The 26984-nt window shown below is 46.4% G+C and overlaps 2 long non-coding RNA genes across 2 annotated transcripts; one reads left to right on the top strand and one right to left on the bottom strand.

The window, feature by feature from the left end:
- Window positions 1–1407: 1407 nt before the first annotated feature.
- On the bottom strand, window positions 1408–19182 carry LOC133259736 (uncharacterized). Its single transcript, XR_009740498.1, has 2 exons — window positions 18501–19182; window positions 1408–2400 (listed from the first exon to the last, which is right to left on the bottom strand). It is a non-coding gene; the product is annotated as an uncharacterized LOC133259736 (long non-coding RNA).
- Window positions 17454–18634, top strand: LOC133259734 (uncharacterized). The gene is made up of 2 exons (XR_009740497.1): window positions 17454–17796; window positions 18466–18634. It is a non-coding gene; the product is annotated as an uncharacterized LOC133259734 (long non-coding RNA).
- Window positions 19183–26984: the final 7802 nt, after the last annotated feature.

The raw sequence follows: 26984 nt of genomic DNA, 5'->3' as shown, positions 1-26984 counted from the left end.
CTATTGCTAACTACCTCGAGCCTTGTTAGTGATTAAATGAACTATGTGAACTGCACAATGCTGGCACATAGTAGGTGTATTACCACCATTCAAACCATGAGTCTACGCACACACTGCTTCCAGCTGTCAGTCTTCCTGGGGATGGATAGACGGCGGCCAAGCCGTTGTGCACACGGACTTTCAAGCCAGACATTGGGTTTATTGTGACATGTTCTCACTTCCTGGGTCAGTGACCTTGTACAAGTTACTTTAACTCTCTAAACCTGTATAAAAAGAGATTAAGAATAGCCCTCCTGTGTAGTTTGTTATGAGGATTAAATGTCTTAGTGCCAAGTGGTAACACATTGCCTGATCGCACTACATTCATAGCAAATGCTCAGTGAGCTGTCTTTACAAACACTTAATATTTGCCAAAACTCTAGGCCACACCAGTCTGGTTGTAATAGTGGGTCACAGTCTCACCACCTGGGGTATTTCTCTTGCTTTGACTGTATACACTATCAAAGGACATTTAAGCCCTCAAGGTCTCCTCTGTGTTGGGGGTGTCGCTGAGAAATATACACAGTCATCGCAGCTGCCTCCTGGCTTAGCTCTGTCTCTAGCTGCCGAGCAGGGTCTGCTATAGAGATGTCCACGCCTGGCAGAGCCACTGACACTGACCTCTGCCCTTGGCTTAGAAGCCACACAGCAGCAGAGCCGGGGGTATGGAAGCTACTCTACAAGGCTAAAGTCACCAGTAGAGCACTTTCCTCACATAGCACAAGGGCCACTTGTGCTGTGACCACCAGGCCACGTGCAAATACACAGGCTCCTGAGAGACCCAGCAGAGGCCCCCAGCATCTCCCAGGGTTTCAATGAGGCTGCCCCTTTAGGGGAGCTCACCCATGCTGTTTACTCCTCCACCCTACCTCTGTTGGGTTCTGCTAACTCCCTGCTAATGTACCTCACCCCCAACAACAACAAAGTGGGTATCCGTATGAGCAGGACAGACTGCCAGGGTGAGGCAGTGGAGAATGCGGAGGGCAAGGACTTGAGACCAGGACTAGGTGGATCACCACAGAAGGACAGGTGCTGAGTCCCTTTGACATACCCCTCAGCCATTCTGGCCAGCCTTGGTGGGCTAGGCAGCAGACACCCTGCACAGGCTCCAGGCCACCCCCATGTTAAGAAAGCCCAAACTTAGCGGGTGTTTAAAAAAAACACACACACAGAGAGGGACTTTCCTGACAGTCCAGTAGTTAAGACTTCACCTTCCAATGCAGGGAGTGCAGGTTTGATCCCTGGTCAGGGAGCTAAGATTCTACATGCCTCATGGCCAGAAAACCAAAACATAAAACAGAAGCAATACAGTAACAAAGGCAATAAAGACAAAAACAAAAAACCTCTTAAAGAAAAAAAACAAAGAACTGCACCTTCTTCAGTTCCATTAGGAGAGCTGAAGAAAGGGGTATATATTTGTTAACTATTGCTGCAACAACAGGCAGCAGCTCAAAATAACAAAGACCTACTATGTTACAATCACTATGTTACAATGTGGGGCAGGAGTCAGGATGTGGCATCAGTTCAGTTCAGTTCAGTCGCTCAGTCGTGTCCGACTCTTTGCGACCCCATGAATCGCAGCACACCAGGCCTCCCTGTCCATCACCAACTCCCAGAGTTTACTCAAACTCATGTCCATCAAGTCAGTGATGCCATCCAGCCATCTCATCCTCTGTCATCCCCTTCTCCTCCTGCCCCCAATCCCTCCCAGCATCAGAATCTTTTCCAATGAGTCAACTCTTCCCATGAGGTGGCCAAAGTATTGGAGTTTCAGCTTCAGCATCAGTCCAGTCAATGAACACCCAGGACTGATCTCCTTTAGGATGGACTGGTTGGATCTCCTTGCAGTCCAAGGGATCAAGAGTCTTCTCCAACACCACAGTTCAAAAGCATCAGTTCTTCGGTGCTCAGCTTTCTTCACAGTCCAACTCTCACATCCATACATGAGCACTGGAAAAACCATAGCCTTGACTAGACGGACCTTTGTTGGCAAAGTCATGTCTCTGCTTTTGAATATGCTATCTAGGTTGGTCATAACTTTCCTTCCAAGGAGTAAGTATTTTTTAATTTCACGGCTGCAGTCACCATCTGCAGTGATTTTGGAGCCCCAAAAAATAAAGACTGACACTGTTATAGCTGGATCTTTTCAGGTCCTCTCACAAGGCTGCGATCAAAATGCCTCCCCCGGTCATCGCCTCACCTGAAGGCTCCAGTGCGAGAGGAACCATTTCCACGCTCCCTCACCTGCCCGCTGGCTGGAGGCCTCCGACTCCTTGAACGTGGGTCTCTCCTTGGGACAGGATGTGGTAGCTGGCTTCCCTCGGAGCGAGCAAGAGAAAGCAAGCACCCAAAAGTCACAGCCTTTTAAAAAAAAAAAAAAAAAACACGTTTCGCTTACTGGGATTTCTTCCTTTATCCTTCACACCTGTAATAGGTGGTAATACTGCACAGAGTTGTGCATGAGAAATAAACAAGGTAACCTAAGTGAAAAGTTAGTACATCATAGGTGCTCAGCAACAGTTACCTCACTCTTTTTCTTTTATTTTATTTTTTGACCACTCCACACGGCATGTGGGATCTTAGTTCCCCAGCCAGGGATCAAACCGATTCTCCCGTGAATTGGAACTTGGAGTCCTAACCCCTGGGCCACGAGGGAAGTCCCTGGCACAGTCATTTTATATCGTGATCTCAGAAGTGACAGGCCATCTCTTTTGCTACATGACGTGAGTTACATGACGTGAGTCAGTAGGTTATCGGTCTGGCCCACACTCAGCAGGCGGGCGTGAACACCTGGAGGCAGAGATCCTCGGGCAGCATCTTAAAGGATGGCTCCCATAAGGATGGGTCTTCCCTGGTGGCTCAGTCGGTAAAGAGACTGCCTGCAATGCATGAGACCTGGCTTCAATCCCTGAGTCGGGAAGATCCCCCGGAGAAGGAAATGGCAACCCACTTCAGTATTCTTGCCCGGAGAACCCCATGGGCCAAGGGGTAGACAGCTACAATCCGTGCGGTCGGTCTCAAAGAGTTGGACAGGACTGAGTGACTGTCACTTTCACTTCCCATAAGGATGGTCTACAAAGGGACCAGAGCATTAGAGCCAATAAGTGGCCTTTTCTCTTGGTGGTCCCAGGAAATAAAAGCAAAATTAACACAGACAGGACACCTGAAGGGAGTTTTGTGTGTGGAGAGCAGGAGTGAGGTCTAAGACTTCTCAAAGTCCCAATAACATAGTCCCTGATCAGCCAGGACTCTGGCCTCAGACAAACCTGGGTTCAAATACCAGCCCTGTACTCTCTAGTCATGAGCTCTCCAGCGTCTTAACCTCTTTTCTCCTTTGAGGAGCTTTAATTTCCTTCTCAAAAAAAACAAGACTCGAGGGACTTCCCTGGTGGTCCAGTGGTTAAGAATTCACTCCCCTTCCAATGCAGGGGACTCAGGTTCGATCCCTTGGCGGGGAACTAAGATCCTATGTGTCACGGGGCAACTAAGCGAGAGCACTGCAACGAAGATCCCGCGTGCCGCAACTACAGCCTGACACAGACAAAAATAAAATAAATGAATATCTTTGAAATGCTCAAGAAATGGGACTCGGAATAAATTCTGCCTCAGTGGATTGCTGTTAAGACAAAACAGACGATGGTCATGAAAAGATGGGCACAGCGCCCTGCAAAGAAAAAAATAAGTTGCTCGTGTTGTTCAGTCACTAAGTTGTGTCCAGCTGTTTGCGACCCTATGGACTGCAATAAGCCAGGGTCCCCTGTCCTTCACTATCTCCCAGAAATTGTTCAGATTCATGTCCAAGAAAATATGTAGTACGTAATAATTACTAACCAGCAGCACAAGCAAGAAATGGCTCATTTTGCCTCCCAGATACCCTCCATCACAAGAGGGCGCCTAGTAGGGCTGGGGTATTGCAGCCACTGGAAAACTCTCTCCTCAAGCAAAACTTAAATCCCGCGGCCCCTTGGCTCTTAAATGAGCATCTTGAGGGGCTGACTCATATGGGTTCTGAAGGAGTCTTTTGGGCCTAGAAAAGAAAACAACAGTTTCAAAGGCCCTTGCTGAATCATCTAACTTCGGAGAAAACAAAACAGAACTTTAGGTCCCGCCCTGATGCTCCGGGCCAGTTGCATCTATCTGGGACTTATCACCCCCTGTCCAGAAACCTTCCACCCCCTACACCTGCCCAGAAGACTTATCATCCCCTGCCCAACTACAAATGCCATCTCAACTAAAGAATACCCAAAACATCCTGCCTGATTAACGTCTCCCTTATCACTTCCACAAACCTCCCTATACATGTGGAGCCTCCCTGATCCCTCTCCGCGCTCAGCCTGGCCGTTAGGCCGACTGTCGCCCCTCCTTACCTGAATAAAGGTAACCTACTTCTGTTGAGGTCGTCTTTCCTCTTCTGCCTCGGCCTGAACTATACCTCACAGGCTCCCCACCTGCCCTCAGGGAAATAACGGATTGGGATCTGGGCTGCCGGAACAAAGCACCACAGACTGGGTGGCTTCAACTGTCGAAATTTATTTTCGACTATTTCTGGACATTAGAACTCTGAGGTCAAGGTGCTGGCGCGTTTGATCCCTTCTGAGGTCTCACTGCTTGCCTTGCAGCTGTGTCTTCACCTCTGCTTCCCTCATATCTGTGTCATGATCTCCTCTTATAAAGGCAACAGTCTTTGCATTAGGACCCACCCTCGTGAACCACACTTTAAGACACTCACCTCTTAAAAGGCCCTCATCTCCAAACATAACCACATTCAGAGGTACTAGCAATCAAGACGTCAACATATGAATTTGGAATGGTGGGGACACAGTTCAACAGGCAAAGCATTTCAAGCTGTGAAGCCCCTGGAGATCAGAGCCCAGCTGCAGAATCCCGTGCCGGGTTGGCCTGCCCGACTCTGTGGCATGAAGGCGGAACTTGTTCACCTGCCATGAGAATCTCACCTCCACCCTGCCGCCAGGGACACCCTGGCTGTCAGTGGCCCCACGTGGAGTTCCCTCCCTTACTCGATCCAAACTCTCGTCAGGAACAGCGGGAGACAGGGCCTCACAGGAGGACGCGAGAAGAACTGTCATCCCTGCCTGGTGTGACACTGGTCGACATTCCTCTGCCAGGCCCACCCAGGGGCAGAGAGCACCCTCTAGGGACAGTGGGCTTCGGACAGAGGTGGTTTGAATAAAAAGGGTGTTTCAGGGGGTGCAGGGCCAGGCCCCTGACCACCACCATCCGTGTGTGTGTGTGGAGTGGGGGGTGGTCAGGGAGTGGCCTTGCTGTGCCCAGAGTGGAGAGCGAGGACAGGCAGGCCCCAAAGAACCAGACCTCTTAGGCCATGACGGTACTCTCGTCGATGGGGGGTGAGAAATTGGACCTGATTGCTGCAGTGATTATAATTATGCTGACCTTTGGACAGAGAACTTGGAGAGGATTTTATAATGAAGCACTGATGAGGCTGAACAAGGAGTGAAGGGCTTGGAGAGAGCCTTGAAGAGGGTGGGCAGGCCTGTGTGTGTGCGTGTGTGTGCGTGCGTGTGTGTGTGTGTGTGCGTGTGTGTGTGTGTGTGTGTGCCTGGGGATGGAGTTAACAGGCCTGCTTCTTGCCCAAGGACACTTCTCCTGCAGAGCCAGCCCTTCAAAGAACAGAGACAGGAGCTCACTGAGACTAGCCTAGAACTGCACGGCACTCCCCAACAAGGAGCAAGACGCCCAGCCTGGTTAGATGTTCTGGGACTGCCAGCCTCGCACCAGGGCCCCAGGCCAGCCACACTCCAGAGGAAGAAGAAAAACACTGATGTCATACTTACCGAGTTGTTGTTCAAGTTGCTAAGTCGCATTTGACTCTTTGCGACCCTATGGACTGTAGCACACCAGGCTTCCCTGTCCTTCACTATCTCCTGGAGCTTGCTCAAACTCATGTCCATTGAGTCAGTGATGCCATCCAACCATTTCATGCTCTGTCATCCCCTTCTCCTCTTGCTTTCAGTCTTTCCCAGCATCAGGGACTTTTCCAATGAGTCAGTTCTTCGCTTCAGGTGGCCAAAGTATTGGAGCTTCAGCTTCATCATCAGTCCCTCCAATGAATATTCAGGACTGATTGCCTTTAGGATTGACCGGTTTGATCTCCTTGCAGTCCAAATGACTCTCAAGAGTCTTCTCCAGCACCAGGGCTCAAAAGTATCAATTCTTTGGCACTCAGCCTTCTTTATAGTCCAACTCTCACATCTGCACATGACTCTGGATAAACCATACTTATCAAGTAGCACTGCTCTTACACGTGAACACACTCCAGCTTGGCTGGATCCTCAAACAACCTATGATGTAGGACAAGCCCATTTTACAGGCAGGAAAATGAAGCACAGAAAGGTTTAATTACTTGCTCAAAGGTATATTACTAAGAATAGGCAGTGCTGGGACTTGAACCCAGGTGGCATGGCTTGGAGGTTTGAAGTTTTCATCATCTTAGCCAGTGACCCAGGACCTCATGTGCCAGACAGATCAGCTCAAATGCTGCCCTGTGTGACAGAAGATATCATCACTGGACTCAACTTACTTAACAAACAGTCATTCAGTCAGCACTGTGTGTCGGGTAGTGTCCTGAGCACGTCATAGATGTTAACTCATTTAATCACGGCAATGACCCTATGAGGTGGGTGCATCTAGCAGATGAGCAAATGGAGGCACAGAGTGGGTAAGTCGCTTGTTCAAGTTGTCATCGTTAATAAGCAAGATACAGGATTTTTCTAGTAGTCATGTGTTAATGTGCAAGTTGGACCATAAAGAAGGCTGAGCACCGAACAATTGATGCCTCTGAACTGCGGTGCCAAAGAAGACTCTTGAGAATCCCTTGGACTGCAAGGAGATCAACCAGTCAATCCTAAAGGAAATCAATCCCCTGCATATTCATTGAAAGGACTGATGCTGAAGCTCCGATACTCTGTCCACCTGATTCGAAGAGCCAACTCATTGGAAAAGACCCCGATGCTGGGAAAGATTGAGAGCAGGAGGAGAAGGGGTGACAAGGGTTGGATGGCATCATCAACACATCGGACATAAGTATGAGCAAACTCTGGGAGACAGTGAAGGACACGGAAGCCTGGCATGCTGCAGTTCATGGGGTTGCAAAGAATCAGACACGACTTAGCAATTAAACAACAGTAACAACAACAACAGGATTTCAACCCAGACAGCCTGTCTCTGGAGTCCCCATTCTTTACCACTACACTTCACTATTTCTCTACCCACTCCTATTTTAGAGATGGTGCTTTGGCCAAGGTCTGGATGAACAGGAAGACAGAAATTGAGGGGGCTGACGGAAGAAATGCAGGAGGAGACTGGTGAAGAAGCTGCTTCTGTTGTCCTGGAGGAAGATATAAGGGACCTGAACAAGGCAGAAACATCAGTGCAAGAGCTCTGGGTGTATCAACCTCATAGACAAGAAGAGGCCCCAGGGTGATGCTCAGAGTGGAGGGCAGACTGGGAGCCAGCCTTCAGAGGATGGAGCTTGGGTGAGGATGGTGAATGGTGCATGAAAGAGTGTCATCTCAGCAAAGGCAGTGCCAGATGGCCACTGCAAGGGCTTCAAAGCAAAGGGACATTTTGCATCGAAAGGAAGAGCCTGGTTTGCAAGTGACAGTGTGAAAGCAGGATGCTACTGATGCTGCCTCCTGCGCCCAAGGAAAGCATGGTCTATGGGGAAAAGAGCCCCTCCCTCCACGCCGCCTACTCAAGCAGGCAACAGGAGTTGCTGTGCCCTGGGGAAGAGCCGGGGTTATGAAGGTCAGGAGACAACAGACCAGTCTGCAAAACAAAGAGGGTTTGCTGTGGAAAGGGAAAGAGGAGGAGCTAGTAATGGGTCATCGGGCTCCACAGCGGAAAGTGAAAGTGAAAGTGAAGTCGCTCAGTCGTGTCCGACTCTGCGACCCCATGGACTGTAGCCTACCAGGCTCCTCCGTCCATGAGATTTTCCAGGCAAGAGTACTGGAGTGGATTGCCATTTCCTTCTCCAGGGGATCTTCCTGATCCAGGACTCAAACCCGGGTCTCATTGCGGGCAGACGCTTTACTGTCTGAGCCACCAGGGAAGCCTCATCAGGCTCCACAGCGGGGTGCAGGGGAAATGCAAACGCCCTTTAGCCACCCCCCAAATCCTGAAAGATGATGCTGTGAAAGTGCTGCAGTCAATATGCCAGCAAATTTGGAAAACTCAGCAGTGGCCACAGGACTGGAAAAGGTCAGTTTTCATTCCAATCCCAAAGAAAGGCAATGCCAAAGAATGCTCAAACTACCGCACAATTGCACTCATCTCACACGCTAGTAAAGTAATGCTCAAAATTCTCCAATCCAGGCTTCAGCAATACATGAACCATGAACTTCCAGATGTTCCAGCTGGTTTTAGAAAAGGCAGAGGAACCAGAGATCAAATTGCCAACATCTTCTGGATCATCGAAAAAGCAAGACAGTGCCAGAAAAACATCTATTTCTGCTTTATTGACCATGCCAAAGCCTTTTGTGTGTGGATCACAATAAACTGTGGAAAATTCTGAAAGAGATGGGACTACCAGATCACCTAATCTGCCTCTTGAGAAACCTGTATGCAGGTCAGGAAGCAACAGTTAGAACTGGACATGGAACAACAGACTGGTTCCAAATAGGAAAAGGAGTTCGTCAAGGCTGTATATTGTCACCCCGCTTATTTAACTTCTATGCAGAGTACATCATGAGAAACGCTGGGCTGGAAGAAGTACAAGCTGGAACCAAGATTGCCGGGAGAAATATCAATAACCTCAGATATGCAGATGACACCACCCTTATGGCAGAAAGTGAAGAGGAACTCAAAAGCCTCTTGATGAAGGTGAAAGAGGAAAGTGAAAAAGTTGGCTTAAAGCTCAACATTCAGAAAACGAAGATCATGGCATCTGGTCCCATCACTTCATGGGAAATAGATGGGGAAACAATGGAAACAGTGTCCGTGTTAATTTTGGGGGGCTCCAAAATCACTGCAGATGGTGACTGCAGCCATGAAATTAAAAGACGCTTACTCCTTGGAAGGAAAGTTATGACCAACCTACATAGCATATTCAAAAGCAGAGACATTACTTTGCCAACAAAGGTTCGTCTAGTCAAGGCTATGGTTTTTCCTGTGGTCATGTATGGATGTGAGAGTTGGACTGTGAAGAAGGCTGAGCACTGAAGAATTGATGCTTTTACTCTGTGGTGTTGGAGAAGACTCTTGAGAGTCCCTTGGATTGCAAGGAGATGCAACCAGTCCATTCTGAAGGAGATCAGCCCTGGGATTTCTTTGGAAGGAATGATGCTAAAGCTGAAACTCCAGTACTTTGGCCACCTCATGCGGAGAGTTGACTCATTGGAAAAGACTCTGATGCTGGGAGGGATTGGGGGCAGGAGGAGAAGGGGACGACAGAGGATGAGATGGCTGGATGGCATCACTGACTCGATGGACGTGAGTCTGGGTGAACTCTGGGAGTTGGTGATGGACAGGGAGGCCTGGCGTGCTGCAATTCATAGGGTCGCAAAGTCAGACATGACTAAGTGGCTGAACTGGACTGAACAGACTCAACTAGACCACAAACACGCTGGCCCAGTGCCAGGCAGGACTGTAGGCACGGGTGACAAAAAGCAGAAGGGCCTTCAATCTTCTCTAGTCAACACTGCTCACCGTAGAGAGGGGGTCTTTAGCTCACCTCTGCTGGCCAAGGGATGCCTATCACAAACACAAAACTCTGCCCAAAGGCTTTTTTCTGGCTGCAGAAAAGTCAGTGCCCCCAGAAAGAGCCCTCCACCAATGAAGGCCTGAAGTTGGGAATAAATATCCCAGCTGCCTCATCCCCTCGAGGGAGATAAACAGATGTGTCTCCCCCCGTGTTTTTCAGCAGCATTGTTCCCCAGTTGCTCTGAGGATAACCCACTTGATATTACACACTTTACTAAACTCCTACCTGTTCCCAGTTTACGTTCCCAATCCTTATTAGGGCTTCCGGGGATCACCTCCCAAATAAACTATCCGCACTCAGATCTTTGTCTCTGGGTCTGCTTCAAGGTATACCTAACTAAGATGGGGATGCTAGGGCCCAGAGAGGGGAAGAGATTTGCCCTGGGTCACACGGCTTCTCAGTAGAGCCATGACCCAAACCTAGGGGTGGAGGGGTGGGGGTGGGGGCGCTGCACTGGGCCTTCATTGCTTCTCTCCAGTTGCAGCGAGCAGGAGCCACTCTTTAGTTGTGTGCACAGCCTTCTAGTTGCAGTGGCTTCTCTTGTTGCAGAGCACAGGCTCTAGGTGCTGGGCTTCAGTAGCTGTGGCACACGGGCTTAGTTGCTCTGTGGCATATGGAATCTCCCCAGACCAGGGATTAAACCCATGTCCCCTGCATTGGCAGGTGGATTGTTAGCACCTGGACCACCAGGGAAGCCCAAAGGCAGAGGTTACAAGCACGAAGTATAGACTCACAAAGGTCTGGGTTCAATCACCTGTGTAGATTATATTACTGTCCTTTCTCTACCTTGCCTGTAAGAGAATTAAATCTCTCTCCTCATTGTCACCAACTGCAGTACTTCTCTATAGGAGAAGTAAAATTCCCTGTCCCACTGAAAGAAGGCTTGACCATGGACCTCCCTGGCCAATAAAATCTGAGCAGAAGTGACATATCCCAATGCTGAACAGGAACCTTAACAGCCATGGCAGGCTACACCAGCCTTCTTGCTTTTTTCTTCTTCTCCCGTGATAATAGCATGTCTCAGGACTACTCCTGGATCCTGGAGTAAAGCTAGAGTAGGGCAGCTGGTCCATGAGTGGGATGAGACAGGAGTGAATAAGAAAACCTTAGGAGAAGGCAATGGCACCCCACTCCAGAACTCTTGCCTGGAAATCCCATGGACGGAGGAGCCTGGTGGGCTGCAGTCCATGGAGTCGCTAGGAGTTGGACACGAGTGAGCGAGTTCACTTTCACTTTCCACTTCCATGCATTGGAGAAGGAAATGGCAACCCGCTCCAGTGTTCTTGCCTGGAGAATCCCAGGGACAGGGGAACCTGGTGGGCTGCTGTCTATGGGGTTGCAGAGAGTCGGACACGACTGAAGCGACTTAGCAGCAGCAGCAGCAATTATTTTAAACCAGATATTTCAGGCTCATTTGTTACCGCAATGTAGCAAAAGCTGACAAATACACTCACCACATATTGGCTACGTTAACCCAAAGCAAGCAACAAAATCTCTGTGAGCCTTAGTTTCTTCCTCTATCAAAAATAAGACTAATAATGACTTCCCTGGTGGTCCAGTGGTTAAGACTCTACACTCCCAATGCAGAGGGCCCAGGTATGATCCCTGGTCAGGGAACTAGATCCTATATATGCTGCAACTAAAACCCAGAGCAGCCCAATAAATAAATAAATAAGACTAATAATAACAGTATCTACTTAATGGGATTTTTGTGGTAATTACACAAGATAATGCATGAAAAGACTAAAAGTATGGTGTCTGGCACAGAGCAAGTACCCACCAAATGTTAGCTATTATTATTATCATTATCATTATTATATTTTTTTTCTCTATCCCACAGAAAGACTTCCTCAAAAAGCAAGTTCTCCAGAGGAAATATATTGTTCCTGCAGGGCTCATCCCGGCTTGTTTGTAAGAGGTATTTACTTTCCCCTCCAAGGCCCTGCCCAGAGTGGTGCCCCCACCACAATGCAGAAAGAAGTGCCAAGTGAAGTGCCCACGTCCCAGCAGGCCTGCACGCAGGAAACCATAGCACTTAATGAATCCCCACAGAGAGGTCCAGATTAGCCGTGGTTTATTACTCCAAAATGGCAGGGAGTCATTTATCCATGAGCTATGGCCTCTCCCTGTTGCCTGTGCATTACAACTTATTTACAAGGCAATCTGCACAGTGTCACACCGGCTGGCCATTATGCTGCTGTCTGCCACCCACTAGGAGGGTTGCTGAACCCAGAGACAAAAGGGTCCTCCCCCTGCCTCTGCTTCGCTAGTGACAGTGAGCCAGTGGTTCTCCCCCAGTGTGGCACATTTGCTCTTCGGGGAAGAGAACTCCTCCCCATCACCAGCCCAGCAACTCAGAACACACCTTGGGGGTGGGTGGTGAAAGGCCAGCCTAGAAAAGGCTGCTGGGAAAGCAGCAGAGAAGTTAGGTTGCAGAGAAGTTATTTTAATAAGCACAATGGAAAGAGGGTTTGCAGGTGCCATGGCACAGACATCTCTTTGACTACTGTCATAGGAAAATAACATCATCTTGTGATGGGTTTTGCATGTGGCTTGGCACATAGAAAACTCTCAACAAGTGTTACCTGTTGTTGTCATGGTTACAACCTGCATCCCAGCTGGTTCCCATCACCTTGGGCATCAGGCTCTATGGTACACTGGTCATTTGCTGCTACTGCAACTTCAGCTTGTGGATGCAGAAGCTTTTGATTCTAGGTACATGGGCATCATCAACTGTACAGAAGATCCTCCTAACAGACAGGTTAGGATCTGAGAGACAGCTTCAGAGTCCCCATGTTTATACCAAAGGGACACTATATCCACAATGCTGTCTGTGGCTGACAAACTGTAGCTTTGAAGTTTAACCTCGTTATCTTTGAAGTTCTTGAGTAGAATGGCTTCTGTGTTCCAATGGCTACTGCAGATTCTGTCCCTAATTTCTCCATTGCTCCATGCAGTGGGACTCCACACTCCCTGTCATCAGAAGGGGCTTTATAGAGCTCCACATTTTAATCAGGAAAAAGAACCTATTTGAACTGAATGTGGCCTGACTCCAATGTCTTTTCTTCCATGGCTACTTCTTGTCTGCCATTCTCAAAACATCCCACCACCACAAGGACTGGCCCCCTGGGGCTTTATTTATGAATTATTTCATTCCACACCACGCAGCTATTGGTCATAACCTTGGGTCACTACTTCGTATCCCTTTTCCCCCATAATGTCTTCTATGTCTGAATGTTCCCCATTCAATTTCAGTAGAATAAATATACTAGTTATTAACAAGAATAGCTAAAATCGATTGAATGTTTGCCTAGTGCCAGGCACCCTAGAGGTGTCTTGCATGCCTCTCTTTTTACTATATATTGATTTATTTATTGGCTGCACTGGGTCTTCATTGCTGTGCACGAACATTCTCTGGTTGTGGTGAGCAGGGGGTTACTCTCTAGTTGCGGTGCTCTGGCTTCTCATGGCAGGGGTTTCTCTTGTTGTGGCGCACAGGCCCTAGAGCTTGGGCTCAGCAGTTGTGGCACACAGGCTCAGTTGCTCCCCGGCATGTAGGATCTTCTCAGACTAGGGACAGAACTGGTGTCCCCTGCATTGGCAGGCGAATTCTTAACCACTGGCCCACAAGGAAAGTCCCGCCTCTCTCTTTTCATCTTCATGGTCACCTAGTAGGGCTTGTACCATCATATTTCTTATCCAGCTGATAAGACTAGAGCAGTTACGTAATTTGCCCAAGGTCACACAGCAAATAGAGGAATCTCAAATCTGAGGCCTGAATCCTGGTAGTCTCATTTCAGAGTGGGAGCTTGTAGCAGATTTTGTAGGTGGCCCACCCATATTTTCTTGAACCTCACCATTTCAGGACACATCAGTCAACTTCTGTCTCTGGCTTCCACCGGCAAAGCAAACTAAAGAGTGCTGGATACCCCTAGTGACAAGTGGGTGCTCTGATGCAGGGTGTATGATAAGTCATGTCCAAGTCTTTGCCACCCCATGGACTGTAGCGAAGCCCAACAGCTTCCTCTGTTCGTAGGATTTTTCAGGCAAGAATACTGGAGCGGGTTGCCATTTCCTATTCCAGGGGATCTTTCTGATCCAGGGACGGAACCCACATCTCTTAACATCACCTGCATTGGCAGGTGGAATCTTTACCACTAGCGCCACCTGGTGGGGTCTGGTGTTTAAATATTTAGCTCCCTCTTCCTATTGAGGGGCAGGACTCTGCAAGTGTTTGTGTTCTGGTTCCCAGGGTTCCCCAGTGGAATTAATCTTCATTTGCCCACAGTGATTATCAGCTTGAAAATGCATCCTGTATAGTTTTCCTTCCCTTTCCTGACTCGACAATTCCCAGTGTTTCCTCCCAGTGTCTCCTGGAATCCCATCCCAAACAGAGCACTTGTTTTCCAATCTGTCTCAGAGTAAGCTTCCAGGGAAACCCAAACTAAGCCAGTGATTTTCCCCCAAATCAACTCCATTCATTCATCTCCCTTTTCATAAAACTGAAATTCTTTCCTCATGGAAGCTATAAAATTCCTACGCAGTTTTCAGGAATTCTGCCACTCCATCCCTACTTGTCCACGTAGTGAAGGGGCAGCTGGTGGTTACAGGTAGTTTCATCTGCCCCGTGCAGGCAAAGTGACCATGCCACATCTTCTTGCACCACTAAAATCACCTGTGCCACAGTTAGAAATGTTTTCAAACATGCTGTCTGGCTCCTGTACGGCCGAATCTCATTCAAATGAACCCAAGCTACAAGTGATTCCCATAATGATGACTCCCAAGTGTTCGCTTTTCTGAAGCAGCTGATCTTCGTTTTACGGACGCACATCAACAAGAAGATGACAGGTTTGCTGACAATCCCAGTCACTAGGCCACGCAGGGGAGACTGAAGGGGATAGAACAGAGCCTGATTCACCTGCGGGATTTCCAAGGAGAAGAAGCCGAGAGGAAGCAATCTTTGCTACCTCCAGAAGAAACCAGTCCCAAACACCACAGGTCTTCCCAGAAGGAGAAAAGCTCTATTCTCAACAGAAAGACATGACCCGTCATAACCCTTCCTGCCTTCTGCCTGTCCCAAACCCAACAGCTTCTACCATGACAGGCAGCCGAGCCCTGAGTAATTTGTTTTCCTTTTCTGAGCCTCAGTTTCCTCATGCAAGAAATGAGAGTAACACTACCTACCTCATTCATTCAACAGCTTACTGAATGTCTACCATGAGCCAGACATTTGTAGGTTATGTACGTAAAAAGAGGTTATGTACATACACACAAACTTAGCACGTAGGAAGCGCTTGGGCTCAGTAGCTGTGGCTCATAGGCTTAGCTGCCCCACAGCATGAGGGATCTAAGTTCGCTGACCAGGGACCAAACCCGCGTCCCTTGAATTGGAAGGCAAATTCTTAACCACTGGACCACTGGGGAAGTCCTTATGTAGATGAATAAACCAAGACAAAAGGAGGGTCCATGAACTTGTTTAGAGTCGCTTGGCCAGAATTTGTACCCAAATCTTCTGATGTTAAGGCCAGGTATTTTTCCACCCCTCAATGTCTTGGGGTCCCTGAACTATAAAGAGAACACTCCTTAGTGACGTAGAGTGTATACCAGAAGTCAGAAAACGTCTTCTGTAATGGTCCAGGTAGCAAATACTTCAGGCTTTGGAGCCATTCGGTCTCTATGGTACCTACTCAGATCTGTCACTGTAGCACATGACCAGTCACAGCACAACATAAGCAGATGAGCATAACTGTGTTCTAATAAAACTTTATTTACAAAAACTGGCTGTGGGCAGGAAATCATCTGCAGCTTGTCAACCTCTGGTGTGGATGAAAAAGAGTGAGCTTTGAAGCCAGACAATCCAAGGTTCAAATGCCAGCTCAGAAAACACTAATGCATCCTTGGGCTATCTAAACATCCTAAGCTTTGCTTAATCGGGCTTTCTAGTCATTAGTCAAAGGGCAATCATGATATTTAGTTTGCAGGGCTTGGTGCTTAACCTCTCCACTCATTCCTCTTCCCCTCTGGGTTTGTGCTGAGGAACCAGTCACTTAAGGATCCAAGGACAGAAAAGGAACAGAGACTCGGCTTTGTTAGGACTTGCGTGGTGGCTCAGTGGTAAAGAATCTGCTTGCCAAGCAGGAAACACAGGTTCGATCCTCAGGTTGAAAAGATCCCCTGGAGAAGGAAATGGCAACCCACTCCAGTATTCTTGCCTGGGAAATCTCATGGAGAGAGGAGTCTGGTGGGCTATAGTCCATGGGGTTGCAAAAGATTCGGACATGACTTAAAGACTAAACAACAACCTGGCTTTATTAATGGCCAGGCACATGCACAATGAACACAATCAAGGGTCTCTAGCAAAGCACAGGCAAGCCCCAAGGTCTGAGTGAGGCCTCCTACTGCTCGCCCCTAAATCTAAATCTTGGGATGGGCATGCTCTCCTATGGGAAGAAAGCCATGTGGCAAGGTCATCAGAGCAGACCCAGAGCCCAGGGATCGCACCTGCCCTGTGAACCGAGATGGCCTTCTCAGTGGCAGGAGGAGCAGAGATCTGGCTCACGAATAGGCAGTGACATCACTCACTGGCAAGATGTGGACCAAGGTACATTAAGCTCTGGCCAACCAGGTTGCCAACCATAGACAGGGTGCAGAGGAGTCTGAAAGTGCCCTCACAGGCCAGGGGAGCAGTGCAGGGCAGTCCCTCCTCGGGCCATGGCTATGAGGCACCTGGCACAGAGATGGCACCTTGGGGTGAGCCCCTCGAAAATGGAGCCTGAGACAGGGATACAGATGCACGATGCCTTGAAGGAAAGCTCTTAGGAGAAACCAGCAAGCGAGGGAGGGAAGGTGTGGGGCCCAGGAAGGATGCGATAAAGTCTAGCCTTAGCCTTGACCTGAATCACGGGGATCTCTGGAGCATAAATTACATGCAGTATTGATGCTGCCTGGGACATGGGGCTGACATTTTGGAAACCTGGGACCTTTTACAGACAGAAGTTCTCACCAAATAAGGACTCTCTTCTCTTCCTCCCCACCTTCCTGTAACAGATTCCCCAGGGAATGATGACAGACTGACCTTTCTCATAAACTGAAGATTTCTCAAATATGGTTTTATCTTCACCCATGCATCACTGGTTGCTAGTCCAATGAGGGTCTGAAGAAGGGAGATCAAAGTCTAGGCTTTCGGGAGTTCCCTGATGGTCTAGTAGTTAGGATTTCAGGCTTTCACTGACGTAATCTGGGTTCAGTCCCTGGTTGGGGAACTGAGATCTTGAAAGCTATGAGCATGCCTAGGCTTTCACAGGTAGAAACTGGTCTCATCTGACCCTTATCCCAAACCTCACGCCCCTCCTTATAGAGCATTTAGTGAGCCATTTCGTCAACCTGAGGAAGGGTTGTCAAGTTCACCAGGAGCTAGAAAAGATATGTTTTGCAACCAGGGGGGAGGAAAGGAAAGAAACAAGAAAACAAAGATTCTGCCTTGTGCTTGAGAAATATGAGTATTTGTGTACATTTTAATTGAAATTGGCTCAGTTGCCATATGCACACAGTTAAGAGTCTGGTCTAGACACCAAGACTAAACAAAAGCCTCCTGCAAAACACGATGCATTATGCAGGCTCCCGACACAGTAATTTAAATATGATGATTAAATAATTATTTCTGGGTGGTTTTATATTCCAGTCAATTCCACAGATATTCATCAAGCCCCCACCGCGTGCCTAGCACCGTGCAAGAGTCTAGAATACAAAGATGAGTAAGAGGTCACAGGCTGCTGGGGGAAACTGACATGTAAAAAAGCACATAGAACACAACACGGCTGCCGTCGCAGAGGCAGGCCCACGCAGGCGGAGCTATCGTCTCTGCCAGAGCAGTTCATCTCCTGGGGCTGCTGACGGGGCACTGGGTCTACAAGGAGAAGCGGCTCACAGGAGAGAAAGGTGCTCCAACAGCAGGGGGCCAGAAGGTGCACGGTCTAGAAGGCTGAGTAACCTGACATGGCTGAAGCCTCACCCAAGCGGTAAGTGGGGAAGGAAATGATTATTATCACCAGCCAGACCCCAGCTTGAACATCACCTCCAAGAGGTCTTGCCTGACCATTCCGACTAAAACTACTGTCATTTCCTATGGCCTCACCCTGTTTTGTTTTTTTTCTGTGACATTTGACATTCTCTAAAGTTAAACCTCAATTACTGGGTTTTTTGTTTGCATTCTCCCCAGCCAGAACGTAAATCCCTTATAAGAGCCAGGCCTTTGTCTGTCTTCTTCATCATCGTGTCTCCAACATTTAGAGCCGAGTAGGTGCTCAAGAAATAAAAGTTTTAAAATGACCAGATGGGGACTTCCCTGGTGGTCCACTGGATAAGGCTTCACCTTCCAAATCAGGGGGTATGGGTTCAATTCCCGGTTGGGGAGCTAAGTAGATTCCACATGCCTCATGGCAAAAAAAAACCAGAGTGCAAAATGGAAGTAATATTGTAACAGATTCAATAACAACTTTAAAACGATCCTTATCCACAAAAAAAAATCTTAAATAAACAAACAGATGAATAAATCAACAGATACGGGATTTGCAACCTGAGTTTGTGGAACACTTCAAACCAGTAGACTCACTTTATCAGTGTTAGTTCCAGTGACACTAGGTGCTATAACAATAAACTCAACATTTGTCACTATCTTTACCCAACAGAAAAGTGTTTCCAGCCGCAGGTGGCCTTCTTCTACCTGCTTAGCAGGAACCCAGGTGCCTTCCATTTCGTGGCCTTGCCATCTCCCAGGGACTCGAAGTCCTTTGTTTCAGGCCAGTGGAAGCAGAGAGAGCACCTCTGCTCAGAAGTGACACACATCGCTATCAGGTACATCCCTTGGGGAAGAATGAGTCCTCGGGCCCCACTTGGGCGCCAGGGCAGCTGGGCTGAGGACGCTCTGGCTGGACAGACCTCTCTCAGTGACTGTGCCACACTGGGGTAGGGGGCGGGGCGGAGAATGAGCCGGTGGTGGACACACAGTGATGTTGGCCCCAACAGCCCTGGGCTCAGAAAGGCAGTCATTTATCCAAGAGCAAGCCACTCACAAATAATGTGATTGTCCCTCAGTTTAAGTAGCCAAATCCCTCCCCTCCCCTCCCCTGCTCTCACTTATGCTAATATTCCAAACACTGAGATCAAAAGGGAACATTTCTTGACCTCGTCCTAAGATGCTAAAGAAACTTCCTATCAGAATCCTGTAGCCCCTGTAAGCAAGCGTTCATGTCCCGTTCCTGGGGCAAATACAGGCCAAGTTTTTGAGCTAAAGGGCTAAGAAACCAATATGCTAGAATTTTGCCAAGAATGGAGAGAAGCAGACAGGTACAGAAAACAGGATGCCAGAGGAGAAGAGGGAGTTTGCTTCCATCCATCGCAACCCTCTAATAATAACAACAACAATGACAACTGACACTGATTGAGCATTTTCTGTAGGCCAGGCACTGAGCCAAGTGAATTACAATTGTTCTTTCATTTAATCTTCGGAAAACCTAATATGATAGCTATTGTCATTCCCTTTTTTTTTTTTTTTTTTTTTGCAGATAAAGAAACCAAGGCCCAGGGACTTCTCTTGTAGTTCAGTAGTTATGACTCCTTGTTTTCACTGCAGGAGGTGCAAGTTCGATCCCTGGTTAGGGAACTAGGATCCCACAGGCTGCATGGCATGGTCAAAAAAAAGAAAGAAACGGAAGCTCAGAGAGGCTAAGCAACTAGCCACAGCTGACCCAGCCAGTCAAGATAGGAGGTGGGATTTGAGGAGTTTGGTGCCAGAGCCTAAACGCCAGCATCTCCAGCAGCCTCTGCAGTTAGCCGGGCTGGTGGCCAAGGCTGGAAGGTAGACCATGGAAGAGGTGTGGTCCAGCAATGGTCATCATCTTCAGTGATGGCCTAGTATCTTGTCCCCAGAAGGCATCTGATGTAGGTGGAACTCTACTGGCTCTGAGGAGTCAGGGTGGCTTCTTTGTTCTACCTAAAGAAAGAGGCATCTTTAAGCTTGGGATGCCTTCTGGATCATAGCAGGGCTTGCTCTGCTTGCTCTAACATTCTTGCCTTGCCTCTTTCAAAGGAGTGTTTTTTCTTTGCCCTGCTTGCCACAAACTCCGCTGTACTTCTAAACCAAACAGTGTGACGTACATTCAAATTACAGTCCTCACTTATGATTATTCGCTCCTCTTAAGTAACCAATCATCGTGACTTTGAATGGGTTTAATTATCAGGATACTTCAGTACATAAATAACCGTGCATCCACTGTTAGCCAGGCTGACAGCTCTAATTGAATCCAGCAGTCTGAGTAGGAACAACTGGAATCTGGTCCTGACGCTTTACACTGAGTTGTCAGGATGATCGGAAGGGTTCACCTGGTGGAACTACTAATCGCCAAGCCTGGACCCTTTCTGGGAAGACTCTAGTTGCTTCTCTTTAAAGGGCAATTTGACTAAAAGCAAAAAGAGATGGATACTTTTTTTTTAATCTTCAAAGACAGCATCCATTTTCAAAGTACTTTCAGACACATCATCTCAATCCACTCAATGACTGCAGGAGTATAATCTTCCTACTTGGTGCTTGAAGCATAATCAATATTATTGAATAAACAGTGCTTCATAGATGAGGAAACTGAGGCTCAGAAGCTAGTCCAAGGTGACACAGTCAGTCTAGGGCAAAGCTTGGTTCTTGAACTCAGATGTGCCTACTCAATTATCAACCTGGGACCAATGAGGCAGCCAGCATCACTACCCCAGTTCATCCTCCCAGACCTACATGCACTGACCTTGAACAACAGCTCCTGGTACCCAGGTCCTTATGGCTCCATCTTCCTCCCTGGGAGCGGGGTAAACCTGAGGGCCACCCAGGAACAGACTGCAGCAGCAAAGGGTGGTCAGAGGTCAGACACAGGTCCTAGCGCATCCCAGAGCTTCTTCTCACTTTTCTCTTTGATCAAAACTCAAACAGGGGCTCTGTATCAATCTAGAGGGGCGGGATGGGGCAGGAGATGGGACAGAGGTTCAAGAGGGAGGGGATATATGTATACCTATGGCTGATTCATGCTGAGGTTTGACAGAAAACAACAAAATTATGTAAAGCAATTATCCTTCAATAAAAAAATAAATTAAAAAAAAACCCTCGTCCTTCTAGGCTCAGAGGGTTTAGAGTTTCTCCAGCCATCTGCCCCCTTCCATACCATCTAACCCAGAGGTATAGTTGTTCTTTGCAGTTTTTCTGTTTGTTTGTTTGTTTTTTGGCTGCACAGGGTCTTCACTGCTGCGAGAGGGCTTTCTTTAGCTGTGCCAAGTGGGGGCTACTCTCCAGTTGCAGCATGCAGCCTTCTCACTGCAGTGGCTCCTGTTGCTGCGGAGGACAGGCTCCAGGCCTCAGTAGTTGTGGCCCACAGATCAGTTGCCCTGTAACATGTGGGATCTTAGTTCCCAGGTCAGGGATCGAACTTGTGTCCCTTGCCCTGGCAGGTGGATTCCCAGCCACTGGGTCACCAGGGAATTCCCACAACCCAGAGTTTCTCGACCTTTATTGTCCAGGGACTGCTTTAGAAATCTGTTGAAATCTATGAATTGCTTCTCAGAATATTTTCAAATGTTTTTTATCAATATGTTTTTAAAATGTGATGTGGGGATATATTAATGCTTTAAACAGAAGATCTATCAAACGCTCTAATAACTTTCATAACTTCCAAGTAATGATGAACACGAATGATGTTTGAGATCTCTGCAATAACTACAGTGTGAAATAAAATAAAAATATCAGTGATTTCCATCAGTAACAAAGTCACAGGTATTGCTAATACTAATATAGTTTGTTGCCTACATTTAATAATTGAAGGAAGTAGTAAATTTCAATTAGATGTTTGTGCAAACAGAAATATAATTTTTCCCATCTAAGTTCACAGACTTCCAGAATTCTAAGACCCTTCAATGGACCCCACATTAAGAATCCCTGCTCTGGGAGTTCCCTGGTGGTCCAGCGGCTGAGACTCCAGACTCCCAATGCAGGGGGCCCAGGTTCCATCCTTGGTCAGGAAACTAGATCCCACATGGCGTAACTAAAGATTCTGCATGCTGCAGCTAAAGACCCCACATGCTTCAACTAAGTAAGACCCAGTGCAGCCAAATAAATAAATAAATAAATAAATAAATATAAGCAAAAAAAGAAGCCCTGCTCTACTCCCAGGTTGAATCATCTTCTTGGAAAAGGAAGGAAGGAAGATTTTCCTAAGTCAGCATCCTTGACCCGGGCTGGTCCATACCTGCCTCCACCCACACGGGCTCGCTGAAACTCATCATCTCAATATCACCTGTCCACCTCGGCTATTTCCTGGAGCCTCGACTTTCTACCTGCCATTAGCTTTATTCTTTCTTTTATCATGTCCCTTCTTACTAACTTTTCATTTGTACAAAACCACACCCCACAGTTCTTTCCAGCCTCCAACTCACATCGCCCCTCTTTATGGCATCTTCGATTGTATAAAGTATATATCACACTTACACAATCACAATACACGCTGGCAAGAGGACACCAGACCCCACTCATCTACAACAGGCACCTCGAGTCCCAAGCTGGCCTCTATTGCATGACACCTGTCACTCCCCAACCTGGGGAGAGCCAGTTACTGCCTTGGAGTTACCCTGTAAGATGCCTGTAATATGCTATGAAGGGGCTTCCCTGGTGGCTCAGAGGGTAAAGAATCTGCCTGCAGTGCAGGAGACATGGGTTTGATCCCTGGGTCGGGAAGATCCCCTGGAGGAGGGCGTGGTAACCCACTCCAGTATTTTTGCCTTGGAGAATCCCATGGACAAAGGAGCCCGGCAGGCTATAGTCCTTAGGGTCACACAGAGTTGGACACGACTGAAGCGACTTAGCACACACACATGCATGCACCCAAGCATAGAGCTGGGGGGTGTGGACTTCTGGTGCACATCTATGTATGTATGGCATGGGTCCTCAGGTCATAGGATGCAAGAAGGAGGACCCAGAAATGGGCTGAAGCTGCTACTATCTATCATAGGACCAAGATGCAGGGAAAGATGAAGGAAAACAGCCCTGCTAGATCTCTCCCAACTGACTAGTCCTCCAGGGGAAAAAATAAACTGGATGCCTCTCTCACTCCAAACACGAAAATAGAATCCAGACACATCAAAGATGTAAACATAAAAAGGATGTGCAGGAGAATACCATAAGGACATTTAGGTAAATAGTTTTATAGTTCCAGAATGACGAGGGCAATTTTTTAAACATCAAGTCAAGAATAGAAACCAAACAGGAAAGACTGACAGATTGTACTACATAAAAATATAAACCTTCTGTTTGACCAATAAATAAACTTGGAAAAATATATTCAACATATGTTACAGACAAAAGGTTACCGTTACTCATAGAGACACAGAACTTTACCAGAAAAAGTAAGGGGAAAAAAATGAACATCACCAAAAGAAAAATGAGTTAGCATATGACCTAGAAATGCCACTCATGAGTATATATCCAAAAGAAATAAAAACATATGCCCACAGAAAAACTTGTACATGAATGCTCATAGCAGGATTATTTATAATAGCCAAAAGTGGAAACAACCCAAATGTCTGTAAATAAAATGTGATCTACGCATGCGATGGATACTGTTCAACAACAAAACGAAATGAAGTACTGTTTCTTCATGGCGACAACATGGATGAACCTTGAAAACATCCTAAGTAAAAAAAAAAAAAGCCAATCACAAAAAACCACATCTTATATCATGCTATTTACATGAAAGGCCCAGAATAGGTCAATCAATAGGGACAGAAAGTAGATTAGTGATTGCATGAGCTTTAGAAGACGGGAAAATGGAGAGTGACTGCTAATGGCAGTCCAGGATTTCTTTATGAGATGAGAAATGTATTCTAAAATTGATTGTGACGATGGTTACACAATTCTCTGAATATACTAAAACCCATTAAGTTGTATTTTTTAAATGGGTGGACAGTATACATCTCTATACAGCTGTTCATAAAAATATATATAATGACTTTATTGAACCTGTGACAATATTGCTTGTTTTATGTTTTGATTTTTTGGCCAGAAGGCATGTGGGCTCTTAGTTCCCTGACCAGGGATCAAACCTATACCCCTGTATTAGAAGGTGAAGTCTTAACCACTGGACTGCCAGGGAAGTCCCGAAGCTATTGTATTTGTAAAAAATCAGTGTTCTTGATAATAGGATCAAATTTTGATTCCAAGTAAAAAGATATTAAACTGGAAGAATGGGGACCCTTATAGTGAATGTTTTTATTCCACAATGAAAATACAGACATCTTGAAACATTAAGTACCAAATAGCATGTCATCAAAATACATAATACAAAAACTGTTGTAAGTATAAGAACTTTAAAAAAAAAAGACTCAGTTCTTATCCAATGACAGATCAAAGACACTAAAGATAAGCAGCTCTATACAGGACTCAATCAAATTGATAAGATAGAACCAGTAGATAAATTTCAAACTCAATACCCTCAAAAGAGGCATATTCTTTTCAAGGACCCATGGAGTACTTGGAGAAGTTAATTCTAAAGAAAACCTTAGTAAATTCACCAAGATGGAAAGAGTACATAGCAGATATAAAACACAAAACTGAACAAGAAAAACACAGCCCAAAAGTTGACACATACACACAAAAAGAAAGAAACCCAAATCTCTAAGAAACAAACTGCCTCTTGAAAAAGTTGTTTCAAACAGAAATCAAAACTGAAATTGCATTTGACCGTATGTCCTACGAATTCAAATTACTCCTTTCCAGTGTTTCGTAAACCATACTTTTGCAAAGAAGCGTAACTAGATAGATGCAAATTTCTCCCCCACTATATGTTGTTGGCTTCAATTGGTGTTAAAACTAACCTGTGTTTTTTCACTCATCCTTGTACATCTAATTGTGCTTTTTTAATTACTTTCTTACTTAAGTTCAGTTATTTTTAAATCACCATGAAACTTAGTTTTATAAATATTTATTTCAGAGTTTATTTTCATTCTTTCTGTTTAGTAATTCTAGTACTAAATGCAATGAATTGTCCACCGATGGTAGCTTTGGTTGCTTCCCTGAAGAAATATTTAAAACTTTTTTCTTGATTATAAAAGTAATATTTTTATAAATAAAAAAGTAAACATTCAGTAACGTATGGCTTAGATGAGAAAGTACTCTATAATTTCATCACCTATTACACCACCCACTCCCCTAACTAATGTTACAATCTGAATATTCCTTCAAATTTGTTCTAGACTACTAATAAGAAAATAAATGTATATAATAGTAATCTTTCTTTAACTGAAATGGAATCACACTTAACATAAAATTATTTTCACTTAACAATATAAATGGCAATTTTCCATATTAGCACATATAAGCATCTCTCATGATGATGTAGGATGAAATCATATGTATTTAATAGGTCTACTGTTGACTGCTGTTCTGGTTGTTTCCAATTTTTGGATATTAAAGTTCAGCTGCGATGAACATTCTTACACATCTTTGCACAGTTGTACAGGTATTGCTACTACAAGGTACGGTTTTCTCATTATTTCACAGATACCAACAAGGTTGAAGAGAACCACAAACAATGCTGTCCAGAACCACAAAACCCATTTTAAAATAACATGATAAAAGAAACAAGCACTGGCCTAAAATGGTGTCAGATTAAGTGCCAATAAGAAGACCTACCCAAGGGAGCTACAAATGGAGACCTGAACAAAGGAAAAAGTAGGCAGATTGCAGTTTCATAAATGTGTGAGACCAAAGTTGTGTGTTTCAAAACGTTGAGGGCACCACAGACTGACTTCTCCCTCCGGACTCTCAGCAGTCAGTGCAGGTAACAATTCACAAGCCCGCCGCTCTGACCGTTCTACCAGTCAATGCGGCCGCACAGAAGTAACCATGCCCTGGAGAGGCAAATTCTAAGACCAAAGCAAGCAAGGCAGACTTCTGCTGGGATGTGCTCCCCCCTACCCCCACACTGTTGCCAAGGGAGACCGAGCCCACATGGAGTGGGGAGCAGAGAAATCCTCACGGGAGGGGACAACAGGAATGAATTCACCTGAAAACAGAAAACACTGAGCTATTTGTTTTTAAAAGCTCCCAGAGCTCAAATTTCTCCCCAAAATGTTAATAATAAAATAGATAAATAAACCAGTATACTATCAGACTGAGAGAAGTCTACACTGCTTGGAAAAAGGAATACTCGTGGGGTGCAAGGCAAGGTGTGATGAGAGAGAGAATGCGGGGAACGGAAGGCAGATACTAGATCACGGAGAGTCCTGGGCTTCAGTAACGAATGTGGCTTCTCTCGGGGAGACGGGGTGGTGGTTGGGACTAATTTGCATCTTTCTAAACAGAGGTGAGTATGATTATTTTTTTACTCTAAGAGCGATTGCTACAGCATTAGGATGGAGGGAGGGAAATTTGAGAAAGCCATGAAATTTGAGAGCCATGTTCCAAATGAGAAGTAAGGAGGACTGGCCCAGGCAGCAGCAGAAGTGAAGAGCCTGCTTCTCAGTGAAACAGAGGAGGGGGAAGTACAAGATCACACCCAGGTTTACGGCTGGGTAAATGCTTCTTCTATAAAATAAGGATAAAAAATTCAAATCAGGTTAGTGTTAGGATTATATACATTGGGTTTGCTTTAAAGTTAACCGAAGGGACATCCCTGGAGGTCCAGTGGTTAAGAATCCGCCTTGCAATGCAGGGGACCTGGGCTCGATCCCTGGTCGAGGAACTAAGATCCCACATGCCGAAGGGTAACTAAGCCTGAGTGCTGAAACTAGAGAGCCCGTGTGCCGCAATGAAAGATTCCACATGCCGCAACTAAGACCCTAAGCAGCTAAATAAATATTTTTTCAAAAAAATAAACTTAACCTACACCCCACCTTTGTTTCAGAAAAGATTTAATGCCATTTAAATCAATGTCACAGTTGTGGAAACACTGTAAAAGGCCCTCACAAACGTGAACTCTATTGATTGCTAGTATTGACACCTTCTTGAATATCTGGCTGTTTGGTGCCCAAGTTTGCAGTGCTGTACAGGGCAGGCAGAGGGGTTGACATGACCCAGCAGGTGATGACAAGTGTGACCTTGTGGCCCAGAAGAAAGGCCAAGCAAGGTTTAGGAAAACAAGCCTGGGGAGTCGCGAGTTCAGTGGCTCTGGAATCCAGGCAC

Source organism: Bos javanicus, chromosome 13, assembly GCF_032452875.1.
Source record: "Bos javanicus breed banteng chromosome 13, ARS-OSU_banteng_1.0, whole genome shotgun sequence".
In the NCBI taxonomy this organism is placed as follows: domain Eukaryota; kingdom Metazoa; phylum Chordata; class Mammalia; order Artiodactyla; family Bovidae; genus Bos; species Bos javanicus.
Note: the sequence above shows the minus strand (reverse complement) of the source record. Positions and strands in the feature narration are given on the sequence as shown.